The 11,822-nt window shown below is 51.9% G+C and overlaps 1 long non-coding RNA gene across 2 annotated transcripts; it reads left to right on the top strand.

The window, feature by feature from the left end:
• Positions 1 to 4,385: 4,385 nt before the first annotated feature.
• On the top strand, positions 4,386 to 10,427 carry LOC106631454 (uncharacterized). 2 transcript variants are annotated; one of them, XR_008732214.1, is made up of 5 exons: positions 4,393 to 4,490; positions 5,281 to 5,328; positions 6,064 to 6,266; positions 6,636 to 9,035; positions 9,223 to 10,427. It is a non-coding gene; the product is annotated as an uncharacterized LOC106631454 (long non-coding RNA). The 2 variants fall into 2 exon arrangements; XR_008732215.1 differs by lacking the exons at positions 5,281 to 5,328; positions 9,223 to 10,427 and having other exon boundaries at positions 4,386 to 4,490; positions 6,636 to 7,512.
• Positions 10,428 to 11,822: the final 1,395 nt, after the last annotated feature.

Raw genomic sequence — 11,822 nt, 5'->3', positions numbered from 1 at the left:
ACATGTCTGGTTTACAAGTTCATGGGACCATCTCTTCTTTTCAACAACTCAATTTACACTGGATGATGTGACATGTTTTGTAGTGACAAAAGTACAATTAAAGGCTAATGAAAGGTGGTGATGGAAGTTTTAAGATTTTTTTTTATAGTGCTACTGTCCTGCTTAGACAGAACCATTGGGTAAGCTACAACTGTAAGATCCTGGAAGGCTCTCCTAGTGCACCCAAAGACAACTCACAGTTAGCTACGTACATTAAATACATGTATTCATCACAAGCATGTTGTGTGTGCATGAATGCTCATCTTTCCCAACTAAACAGAGGCTGTGACACGAAATTTTGGCAGTCCCATAATATCACTTTATGCTACTGCCAACTCTACTACTCAATACACATAAATTATTCTCCACTGTACTTGTCATTATCGTAGAGTCAGAGTAAGGACAATATACTTCTCATTTCTTATACCCAAAGCTGCTACTAGAACTGAGCAAATACATTTATTTGCTTGGCTTAGAAGTATTACTTTCTATTACAAACTTTTAAAAGCACTGAAAAGGGAAAGAGCACAGTTGTTTCATTACTTATATACCAGCTATCATTTAGATTCACGGCTTCAGGTGCACAACTTCTTCCCTCCAGAATCTTCAACTGATGCTTTCTCCAAGTTACACCTACTGATACAGCAGGGTTAAAAGAACAGTTATTATACTTTACCTGGAAGCAAACGGAACAGCATCCCATAACATTTGGTTACAGTGAACCACTGCTCAGCTGCTCATATCCCACACTGTATTGTGACCCAAGTTTTTATACAACAGTGACCAAAGGTCTGAATGTGAATGCAATCACATCAGTTGTAACAGATTTACAAATTGCAGTATCTTCCCAACAATTAAAGTGTGTGAGTTTTTTAGTGTGCATCCTTATTGTATCTATAAAAATGCTAATTCCATGCATTTAAGTACAGACTTTCAATTAGAAAAAAACCCACAAATCACAACCCCGCAACCCCCAGCCTCCTAAACACCAGAAATTAAGCATAAAGATATACTATAAACATAATATTATGACTTTAACAGAAAAATAAATACCTTTTGTTAAAGCCAAAATAACACTTTACTAAACAAAAGCCAAATTTTTACTACTTGATAAATCAAGCACATTTCTTCTAACATGGCCAATAATACAGTCTGTGAACAGGTAAGGCCACAGAAAGGAATATCACCTATTGTTTCTTTAGAAATACAGAACCAAGATTACAAGTAATCAAACTTAATGCCCAGATCAACACCCATATTCTAAAATAACCTGAAACAGCATGTTATTAATATGGTGCCTAAAAACTCTTAGGTTCTAAACAGTTTAATGCTGTAATCCACAGTCCGTGACCTCGCTCGATCCCACACCCCCAATCGATCCCACACCCCAAATCAACTCCATCCCCCAACTTGACCCAATTCCCCACTCGACAAACCCCCCCCCCCAACATCACCCCTCGACTCTACACCTTCCCCCCACTCGACCCGACCCGACCCTTAGACTCGACATGACTCGACACCACTCGACCCCAGCCTTCAACTCGACCCCACTCGACCCCACACCCCCACTTGACCCCACCCCCGGAATCGACCCCACCTGTGGACTTGACCCAACCCACCGACTCGGCCCCACCCGACCCCACCCCCGACTCCACCCCACTCCGTGACTCAACTCCAAACCCCTAATCGACCCCACCCCCTGACTCGACCCCACCCCCTCACTCGAACTCACCCCCGACCCCAAAACACCCCCTGACTCGATTCCACCCCCCAGCTCAATTCCACACCCTACTCGACACCCCCCCCCCCTCGACCTTAACCCCCGATTCGAGCCAAACCCCCGACTCGACCCCACGCCCCCACTCGACTCCACCCCCAGACTCGACCCCAGCCCCCACTCGACCCCCACACCTCCAATCGACCCCACCCCCCGACTCAACCCCACACCCCGGCTCGAGTCCACACCCACACTCGACCCCATCCGTCGACTCGATCCCACCCCCCACTCGACACCAGCCCCCGTCTCGACCCCACCCTCCTACTCGACTCCCCCCCTACTCGACCTCACCTCCCCACTCGTCCCCACCCTCCAAATTGACCCCTCCCCTTCTTGACCCCACCTCCACCTGGAACCCACCACCCCACTCAACCCCACACCCCCAATGGACTCCACCCCCTCACTCGACTGCACGCCCCAACTCGACCCCACGCCTCGACTCGACCCCACCCCCCACTCGACCCCACCACCCTACTCGACCTCTCCCTCTGACTCGACCCCACCCCCCGACTCGACCTAACCCCAACACTCGACCCCACCCCCCCACTCGACCCAAACCTCCACCTTGACCGGACCCCCCCAGTCGACCCCACCCCCGGACTTGACACCATCCCCCCACTCGACCTCACCCTCCGATTTGACTCCATCCCCTGACTCGACCCCACCCCCCGACTCGACCCCACCTCCCGAATCGACCCAACCCCCCAATTAGTCCCCACCCCCCAACTCGACCCCCCTCTGCTCGACCCCATTCCCAGACTTGAACCCACTCCCCCACTTGACCCCACACTAACCCTATCCCCAACCCTAACCCTAACCCTAACCCTATCCCTAACACTAACACTGTCCCTAACCCTAACCCTAACCAAGACACCAACCCCTAACCCTAACCCTAACTCTAACAAACCCTAACACTAACCCTAACCAAGACCCTAACCCTAACCTAACCCTAACCCTAACCCTTACCTAACCTTAATCCTAACCTTAATCCTAACCAAGACACCAACCCCTAACCCTAACCCTAACTCTAACCCTAACCCTAACCTTAACCCTAATCCTAACCGCAACCCTAACTATCCCTAACCCTAACCTAACCCTACCCTAACCCCTAACCCTAACCCTGACCCTGACCCCTAACCCTGACCCCTAACCCTGACCCTGACCCCTAACCCTGACCCCTAACCCTGACCCTAACCCTGACCCTAACCCTGACCCTTAACTTCCCCGGAGGAGCTGTGCGCGGGGTGCGCCGCGGCGCACTTTGGCTCCTGCCGAGTCAAACCTCAGCGGTTCCCCACCTCACCCCGGAGAGCAGGTAGCCCAACTCCTGCGGTGCGCTTCACCTGGCTACCGGGGCAGCGTGAGAACTGCCAACAGAAATCCTCCCTGGCACCTTCTCTGGTCGAACTGCACGTACCTAACCGTGACCCTAACCCTGACCATGACCCTAGCCCTAACCCTAACTTTAACCCTAACCCTAACGTTTCCGGCGAACTAAGGGCGGCGCATGCTAGAAGTGGCTCGATTGCAACGACCCGGCTTCGCGTCACGCCGTCGGCAGGACCTTTCCCGCGCGGAGGACACGTGTTCGAGCCCCGTGGTCTGGTACCAACTTTTGGTCGCGAGATGGCAGCAGCGCTCCACCAACCGGGCGGCTGCAGTACCCAAATATTTTTCGCTAGATGGCAGCAGCGCTCCACCAATCGCGCTGCTGCAGTACCCAAATCTTTTCGCCAGATGGCAGCAGCGCTCCACTAACCAGGCGGCTGCATTACCCAATTTTTTTCGCTAGACGGCAGCAGCGCTCCACCAACCCTGTGCTGAGTACTATCATGGTGCGCACGGGCCAAGATCTTACCACAAGATCGGCTCGCTGCGGCTGCGGGGTTCACATTGCTCTGCCCTTTTCCCACTCGCAGCCCAGGCACTAATACTTGTTGGCTCTCTATGCAAAAGCATCCCCGTGGTTCAAGCTGTTAAATTCTTTCTGTATGACGCATTCCATTTTGCTGTGGGAAATAGGGGTGCATTTGCTGTGTTTGCATTTGGAAGCACGTTAGAAACAGCAATTTTAAATACACATTTTTTTTAATAGAAGAGATTTCGCCGGAGTGCACTTTTTGAGTAGGAGAAAGCGAGTGGTGTGAATGTGTGGCTTAGGAAAAGCTCACGCAAGTTTTCCGCTGCACAAGTAAGCCATTACGAGCTGTTGCACGGTTTAACCTCTTGAGCTCATAGCCGTTCCCTGTGACGGGAAAGTGAGGTGTTACCGGAATGAAGGGGTGCAGAGTCCGCGGCAGGGCCAGAAGGTGGGACAAGGGAGCGGGTCTTTCCTCCGCCTGCCTCTCCCCCTCCCCCAGGAAGCCGCTCTCGGCACACCCCGCACCCCGCGGGAGGCCCCTGCAGAGACCCGCGGGCCGGCAGGCTCAGAGGAGCCCGCGGCGGCACCGAGCCCCTGCCCGCCCCGGCGCACAACGGCACCCGCAGCCGCTCCTCGGCTGGCTCCGGGCCGCGCTGCCCGGCGGGGCGGGGGCGGGGCCGGCGGGCGGGGCCGGCCCCGGAAGGTGGGTTCATTTCCGGCCCGCGCGGCACCCTGGGGCGGCGGTGGCGGTGCGGGGCTTCCCCGGGAGCCTGGAAGCCTTTCGGGCCAGGACGTGCGGCGGCGGCGCGCTGGGTGAGCGGGCGGGCGGGGGCCGGCGGGCGACCCGGGCGTGGCCGGCGGGCAGCGGCCAGCGGGCAGCGGCCGGCGGGGGGTACGTGGCGGGCAAGCGCTCGGCCGCGGCAGGGAGCGCCTGGTGGTGGTGGCGGCGGCGGGCGGGCTGAGGCGGGCGGCCCGGCCCGGGGCCGGTTGGGCTGCCGGCGGTTCGCGTCTCCCGGGCAGTGACGGTGGTCAGCGGGCTCCTCACGGTGCTGCCTTTTTTTTTTCTCGGAGCTACGCTGCTACCTCAGCGAGGAGGTGAGGAGCGGTGGCGGGGTGGCCCCGGTGCTCCCTTGTGGCGGCGGGGCCCGGGAGGGGTGTCGGCCCACGGCGCCCTGCCGCCCCCCCGCCGCCTCCGGGCTGCCCGGGCAGCCGCCGCAGCTCTGCGCGGGGCTTTGTCTTTCCCCCAGCAGCTGGCCGGGCCGTGGCAGCGGGCTGGGGCCGCAGAGGCTGCCTTGGGGCCTGCGGTAACGCTGTCGCAGGGGGGTGGCTCAGGAGCCTCTTCCCGCCCCTGCGAGTGGGCAAGGGAAAGGAACGAAAGCCGGCGGCGGCGTCCCCACCCCTTGCCCGCGGTTGCTGATTTCTCTAAAAAGTATTACAAAGGGCAAGCGTTGAGCTACCGGGGAGGGTTGGGAGGGAGCAGCTCAGGTGTCTCGCTGATCCTGTGTCTTGACAGTCAGCTTCTGGGCCAGAGCAGCCGAGGGGAAGAGGCCTTTTGATTTGCTTCCCGGTGAAACGGGGCTCTCTTGTTTTTCTTTGTACCTAGGTTCATCAGGAGTTGTATGTTGACAAATAAAGGGGAACTAAACTGAAGGTTAGTCTAGATGTTACTTTTCCACATAAGCCTTGTGCTTATGAGTCAGGCTGCTGACTACGGAGGGATAACTTTTGTACTTGCTGAGGGCCCACGAAGCTCCATGTGCCCGCCGCTTCCGAGTGCTGCGCTGCTGCTTGGGCAACAGCCGGGGAGGAATTGGTGGTCCCTTGTGGTTACACAGCCAGGCCTGCTGTGGACACAGTGCGTCCAGTCGGGCAGTATTATTTTTCTAGATTATAAATGAGCCTGAGGCATAAACCCATTTACATTTCTGTATGGCAGTATACTTTGTCAGAGAGCTCAGTCGAGCTGGCAGAGTTCCCTTGGGACTCCAGATTTGACTGTCTTGTTGAAAGGCTCGAGAGCCTGCTTTGGAAGTTACTTGACAAGGCACAGCTTTGCTGTGATTTTTGTATTTGAATTCTGACTGTAATGCCAATGCCATGTGTTAGCCTTTCTCCAGCAGTTATAAAAGCAGAATGAGCATTAAGAATCTGATTACATTTAACTAAATTCAAAACAAAGTTGAGGGATGAAGTGACTGGAAGTCCTGCAAGTCTGACTGGGTATTACTGCCGTGCACGTTATCTGCCTGTCTACCGATCGTTCCTGCCTCTTGTTCTGTTGTGGTAATTCCTTTGGGTAATGCGTTGGGCTCTAGATGTAGTGCATCTTGACTTCCTCCCGACCCGCTGAGATTTTATCGGTCTTCGCCTTCCTCATGTTTAACAGGGCGTGGGAAGGCCAGAGAGACTGGAAGCCTCGGCTGTTGTGTGCGGAGAAGCTGTCAGCCTTCTAAGAGAGCGTGTAGCCAGCAAGCGCATCGTGGTGCTTCGATACCAAGCTGATACCACAGGCCTCGATCTCTTTTTTTGTGAAAACGGATCACAAGGAAATGTGCTGATGTTGAAGGGGGAAAGGTGGCGGGGGAAGAGGTAGGAGGCAGCTTTCAACCAATTTTAGGCTTAACTCCTGTGTTCCTAAAAATGGTTCTGGTCTTTGAGGGGTTTGCTTTTGGCTTTTTGCCTTAAGCACATCTACCTTTCAGGGTAACGCTTTCTTGGAAGTTGGAAACGGTCCTTCTTGAACACCAAACCAAACCCCGTACCTGGGAGGACCATTTAGCATGCTGCACCGTGCGTTTTATTCCCTGTCAGTCACTTGACCCTAGCCGTACATGCTCTCCCGGTTTGGCACGTTCTTACCCTGCTGGCCAAAAGATTCTGTCTTTTCACTTCCTCAGCTTGCTACAGGCCATAACAGATGTGTGTTGATAAACTGCTTTGCTTGATCACTGCTTTCAGATTTGAGCATCGATGCCACGGATGTAACAGGAGAGCAGCAGCAGGATGTAGAGCACGAGCCGTTTAAACAATGCTTGGATAAAGCTGCCAATCATGTGACTCCAGAAGCCGAGAGACACAGTAAGATGCTATTCTGCCATTCTTGGATGGATGCTCTCACAGTCTTTCCATCACTGTATGCCTGCTATGAGATTTGTGGGAGCAAGGGACGGCTGAATTCACAGCGTTTTAAACACCACAAACTCTTGAAGAGTTTATAGGACACAAATCTATTACACTGGCAGATCAGACAAGCTCCTCTGTGTGTGTATATATATTATACTTGGTACTTCTGCGAGGCAAGTCTTTGCCTAGTCCCTCCGAAACTGGGACAAGGCCTCATTGATGCATTTCAGGAGCAAAGCTGCTGAGTGAACAGGCTTTTCCTACTAGAAATCAAGCAGCTGCTTTGGCAAAACTTGACTTTGGTTGCATCTTTAAGTCCTAGGAGGCTGACAAATGGGACGAGCTGGTTAGAGGAAAGAGCCTCTCTCCAGGGAAGGCTCTGCTGACGTGACCCTTAAGCCTAAACTTGCATCTTACTATGTTTGCTTTGTGTGTGTTAATGCATACCCGATTAATAGATTTCAGTTGATTTACAGTTACAAGTTGGAGTAAGTGGTCCTTGGCTACATAAACCTCTCCTCTGCGTTTTTTCACATGTTATGACTTACTGTTGTACTTCAATACAAACCGGGAACGATTCTGGTAGTGTTGCAATATAATGGTAATACTTTCCTGACTTTGTCTTTCTAAAACGTGAGGTCCTTATTATCTGTTCTGGGAGATAGTGTAGTTCTGTGTATTGGCATGAACTAAATTTGCTGATTTGTTGTAACTCAGATTTAACTTTTCTGTTCTTAAAAGCTGAAAGGCTAAACTAAGCTAAGAGCTGAACAGCGGGTAGGTACAAGAGCTTCTCCTGTTGTCACAGAAGTGTGGTGATAGCCTTCTTACTGTTGTGTCACTTAGCAGCCTTTTTGTATTCAGAGGCTGTGATGTGACGAATGTACTGTCTGGGGTCAAACCCCACTTTTCTGTATCTAATTCTCTGTTAACGCATGTAGGCCTCCTGCTGTACTTGTGTTGACAGCCTCCACTGGGATTACTCGGTCTGAACTGGTTGCTCTCGCTCCTTATATTATCAAGGAGAGGAAGAGGAACTTGCAGGGAGCAAACAGTCTCATCCAGGAGAGGCGTTTTGAAAGCGATCAAACTGTATTGCATGCAGCAAGCAATTTCTTCTGCTGTCTGGAAAAAGTATATGGCTAGTTTGATTTCCACCACACGTGTGGCAAGTTAGATTGGAAGAGTACACCCCTCTTCGTGAAACTCTATGATTATCAGTTTCTGTTAGTAACACTTGATGTTCAGTTAGTTATTTAAATGGCAACTATACCAGTATTGACTGGTAAAGAAAAAATGCACGCAGATGTGGTTACCAATGGGCTTGCTTTAGTCATGACTCAGAGCTGGGCTACCACCCCAGTGAAAGATTCAAAGGGGAGTGCTGTGGGTAGCAAGGGTCCAAGGGTGGGTGTCACTAGGGAAATTTCTGGAGGCCCTTGTTAGGCACTTGGGCTTTTGTGCATCTCCATTCTCATTGGGTCCGCAGTTAACATGCGATAGGTTTGCACGGACATTCAAAGGTGTAATGTAGCATGTGAGCTTGATGCATTGAAATCTTCCAGGGGAGGGTGTGTATGATTGCTAGCAAGTGTCAGGGAGGACTGACACCTAATATCCATATCCTTTTCGTATTCAAGGTTAAAATTTTAATAACCTTTGTCTTTTGGGGGATTTTGGAGTGTGGGTTTTTTTGTGGGGGTTTTTTAGGTGGTAGGTTTAGTACTTTATTTTTGAACACAGCTTGTTTTCATGGATGCATACATAGGACCACTGTTGTTTGTTATATTAAGGGTTTTCTTACCCTGCCTGCTCACCCTCCCTGTTACTTTCTCCACTCCGTTTCTTTGATATGTTTTTATTTCCTACAGCAGCAGTTAGTTCCCTCCCAGTAGACTTGATTCCTTCTTCTCATTTTTATGTCCACTAAAATACTCTGCATAGAACATTTGTTATCAACATTGGTATGTGATTATGGCTTTCCACATGACTGCCTGTGAGGAAGAGGGGAAATTCAAATCTCTTTTAGGACAATATTTGCTGGTATTGTCACCCATGACAATGAGTTGCTTATTATCTATCTTATTCAAACAAAAATCTGAAAATCCAACCGCCAGTATGACTGCTTTGTTTATATAGATTCAGGCCTTTTAATGAAAGTTTACTGTCTCCTGCAGGTAGCCGGAAATTTCCACTTTGCACCAGCAAAAAGTTTCCAACAGTCTCATGTACATGGTAAAGTATTGTATTTTCCTGCTTATTGTGACCTTTAGCTTCCAAGTGTTTCAGACCATTTCATTTGAACATCTTTGCATTGCTATCTGTGGTAACAGCAGCACTGCTTCAGCAGGGAGGACACTGGTGAAATTTTGTTAGAGATGTTTAGAACTACTGGGAACAAATAGAAAAGTGTTTCCTGAAGGTGCTGCCACATGGGTGTGGGAGAGCATGGAGGAGAATGTGTCTGGGCAGTCTCTCAGGCTCACTTGTTCTACAAAACTTTGCTTCCCTGCTGTAAAACAACCTCAGGTACGGTGTTCGGTCCAGGACCTGAATATCAGTATCTCTGGAAGGGAAGTTTTGGAGAAAAGCTCTTGAGAATTTCAAGGCAATTCAGAACTTTCAGAGTAAAATTTCAGTTGTGAAGGACTTCAACTTCCTCAAGTATATATAAATACACAGTGGCTGGAATGACAGTGGTAGTTTCCAGAATCATAGAATGGTTTGTGCTGGAAGGGACCTTTAAAGGTGCCCTAGTCCAGCCCTCCTGCAGGAAGCAGGGGCCTCCTCAACTAGATCAGGTTGCTTACAGTGCTGTCCAACCTGACCTTGAATGTTCCCAGGCACGGGGCATCTGCCACCTCTTTGGGAACCTCTCCCAGTGTTTCACCACCCTCATCATAAAAAATTTCTTCTATCTAGTCTGAATCTACCGTCTTTCAGTTTAAAACCACTAAGCCTTGTCCTATTGCTACAGGCTGCACGAAAATGTTTGTCCCCATCTTTCTTATAAGCCCCCTTTAAGTACTGAAAGGCCACAATAAGGTCTCCCCAGAGCCTCTTCTCTGGGCTGAACAACCCCAGTTCTCTCAGCCTGTCTTAGGAAAGGTGCTCCAGCCCTCTGATCTTTTTTGTGGCTCTCCTCTGGACCTGCTTTGCCAAGGACTCTGGAGCTGGATGCAGTGCTCTAGGCAGGTCTCATAAGAGCAGAGAGGTAGAATCGCTTCCCTCGACCTGCTGGTCATGTTTTGTTGGATGCAGCCCAGGATATTGTCAGCTTTCTGCCCTGCGAGCACAGGTTGCTGGCTCGTGTCCATTTTTTGATCCACCAGTACCCCCTGGTCCCTCTCTGCAGGCGTACCGTGGCTGCCTGCTGCCCGCAGCTGGTGTTGGCGCACGCGCAGTGGCGCTACTGGCAAGGCTCAGGGCAGCGTGTGCGTAGAACTGGCCTGACGGCTCGGGGTGCGGCTGCTGGTTGGGTGCGTGCGTGACGCATTCGAGATTCGCATGTGCACAGTGGCGTTACTGGCACCCTAAGGGCAGCGCATGCGCGGAGGGGGCTCTAGCCCCGCATGCGCAAAGCAGCTCAGCGCAGAGGCGTGCAGCTTCGAGGCCCGCAAGGGCAGAACCGCGTGGAATTGAAACCGTGGAGGGGCGCAGCCACCCCGCACCCCCGCGGTCTCCAGGTTGGGGGGGGGGGGTTTCTCGCTAGGGGCGGGGCCGTTGCAGCAGCGAGGACCCGCAGGCTGCGTTTGTCCCGGGGCTGCAGCGGCGCTGCAGTTCTGTACTCCCGTGTCGAGCGCGTGCTGGCAACGTGCTCGGGGGACGGCAGCAGCGGGCGCCGCAGCACCACCCTACAGGCAGTGCGGGATCGCGGTGCCGTTAATAACGGCAGGCGGCGCCGAGTGGGGAGGCGCCACCGCGCATGCGCGGCGCCAGGGCTGCAGCACCGACACGTGGCCGCCAGGTGGCGGCAGCGCTCCACCGACCCTGTGCTGAACACTGGCCGGGCGAGCGCTGCCCGGGATCTCGGCCCGGTTCACACCGCCCGGCCGCGGGAACTGCTCGCTGCGGCTGCAGGGTTCGCTTCGCTCTGCCCTTTGCCCACTCGCAGCCCGGGCATTAATACTTATTGCCTCCGTACCATAAAGCACCCACGTGGCTCAAACGGTTAAATCCTTTGCATCTGACAGCTTTAACAGTCGGGTGCTTCTTTTTGTCTGTGCCCCCACCCCATTACTTAGGGAGAGACAGCAGCATGGGGAACCCATGGCACAAGGTGCAGGGGCGGGGGCTGGATGGTGGGGTCCTGCGGATAAGCCCCAGCGATTGGTGGTGTTAAAGGAGAAATTCACACAGATGTGGGTACCACTGGGCTTGCTTTAGTCACAACTCAGAGCTAGGCCACCATCCCACTGAGTGGCAGAGAACCAGGGGACACAGCACAGCTTATATACGCTTATCAGATTATTAGTCAAATGTCTGAAGTTTTTAGGAGTTTCTTTTGGCCCTGTCAGTTCTGCAAATCCATCACCTGACTCTGTCCCAGGTTATTCATCTCCTCGGTTCCAGGCTCCTCCTTGGATCTTGATCTTCTTTCTGCCTGCTTTAACTCACACGCTCCTTCAAGCGTGCTTAGTCTTTGAACAAGCAATTCCTATTCTTGTAGACAATTTTTTTTCCAAGAACAGCTGTGTTTCTGAGAGCACCTGTGTGCACAAATTGATCATCTGTTGTTTCTCTGTTCTCCCACTGACTAACTGGACTGGGTTTTAAACCAGCCTTTGATTAGGGCTACACTAGGGACGAGGCCTGGTTCTGCCACTTAGTTGCTTCAGCACTTTACATTTATTAATTCAAAATACATTTAACAGACAATATGGAACAAAATGCTAAAACTCCAGGTCTTAGAACAAACAAAAAAAACCCCAAACCCTAAACAGTGCCTCTGAACTGTTTCCCTTTCCATCCAATGGGTGGAAACTTCCTCAGTAAATGACAAGTTTACATGACCACCCAAGT

Source organism: Falco cherrug, chromosome 4 (assembly GCF_023634085.1).
Source record: "Falco cherrug isolate bFalChe1 chromosome 4, bFalChe1.pri, whole genome shotgun sequence".
In the NCBI taxonomy this organism is placed as follows: Eukaryota; Metazoa; Chordata; class Aves; order Falconiformes; family Falconidae; genus Falco; species Falco cherrug.
Note: the sequence above shows the minus strand (reverse complement) of the source record. Positions and strands in the feature narration are given on the sequence as shown.